General features: G+C 46.0%; 1 pseudogene; it reads right to left on the bottom strand.

Moving 5' to 3' along the window:
• Positions 1-387: 387 nt before the first annotated feature.
• Positions 388-731, bottom strand: LOC143838876 (ragulator complex protein LAMTOR2 pseudogene; annotated as a pseudogene).
• Positions 732-1,164: the final 433 nt, after the last annotated feature.

Here is a 1,164-nt window from a genome sequence, read left to right as displayed (position 1 = left end):
ATATTTTTAAATCATTCAAGCTGTTCCCTAATTGGTTAATTTGAAGACTTTCTGCTCCTTTGAACACACTTCTTCACTTCTTGCCTCCAGAACAGATTGAATCAATGCAGAAAAACAGTTAGGCAGTTAGAACTCTTGCTCTATACAAAATTTGTTTCTTTTTTCAATAAATGCAGCTCTATTCTTTCCCCACCATCATTTTATATCAAAGTGGCATTACTAGAAGGCAAAGTCTGAAAGCCAAACAAACAAACAAAAAAAAGCCCCTTTCCAAGTATCCAGTTCCTCCAGTGCAAAGGTTTGTTTAGGAAATAGCTCCTTCTAAACAAAGTCACCAAAGCCTTTCCCCTGGATCTCTGGTTTCCCCTGGATCTCTGGCTCCACTATTCATGGCACTGCGACCTGGGTGAATGGGTCTTTGACATACTAGACCAAAGCTTGGGCCTTTGCTTTCAGCATCCCAAAGCCCACTGCCTCTTTCATGTACAGGCACAGCAGTAAGTTGACAACTCTCGTGATTATGATGTGGCCCTCCATGCAGTCCATGAGGATGAACTTCAAGTTGTCTTAATTGAATGCCTGGTGGCATTCTTATTGTAGGCCACCCGGATGTTGCTGGCAATGGCGGAATATGCAAGAAGACAGCCCATGTTGTTCAGGAGTAAGGTGCTCTGGATGCCTCCCATGTTGGCCTGGCTCAGCACTTGGTTCAGAGCCTTGGGGCATAGCATTACAAGGCTCTGTAGCAAATGCCAACTCACAAGATTAGTTTCTCATCAGAATAAAACTATTTTATTCTGCTAATCAGCCTTGTGCTTCTATTCTTGTTGCATATTTAAACTTTGCCAGCATAATATTAACTTGCAGTGGGGCATTTTGGGCTCAAGGAAGACACATACACATTTCTATTGCTTTAAACAAGGCCACAGCTTTATTAATACTCCACAGGAGTGTTGGCGCAGCATGGGAGAGGGAGCCTGACTTGCAGTCAGAGGACCATAAGAACCCGGACCCAGCAGCACCCTAGATCCCATCCAGATCCCCACTGGGAACACAGGTCTCCCTGCTGCTGGGATCCCGCCCACGGGAAGAGGCAGTGGTGCTCTAGGGCCTACCTGGTTCCCCCACCAGGAATGCGGGTCCCCTTGCTGCTGGATTCCCACC

The sequence above is a fragment of the Paroedura picta genome, chromosome 5 (assembly GCF_049243985.1).
Source record: "Paroedura picta isolate Pp20150507F chromosome 5, Ppicta_v3.0, whole genome shotgun sequence".
NCBI classification, from domain to species: Eukaryota; Metazoa; Chordata; class Lepidosauria; order Squamata; family Gekkonidae; genus Paroedura; species Paroedura picta.
Note: the sequence above shows the minus strand (reverse complement) of the source record. Positions and strands in the feature narration are given on the sequence as shown.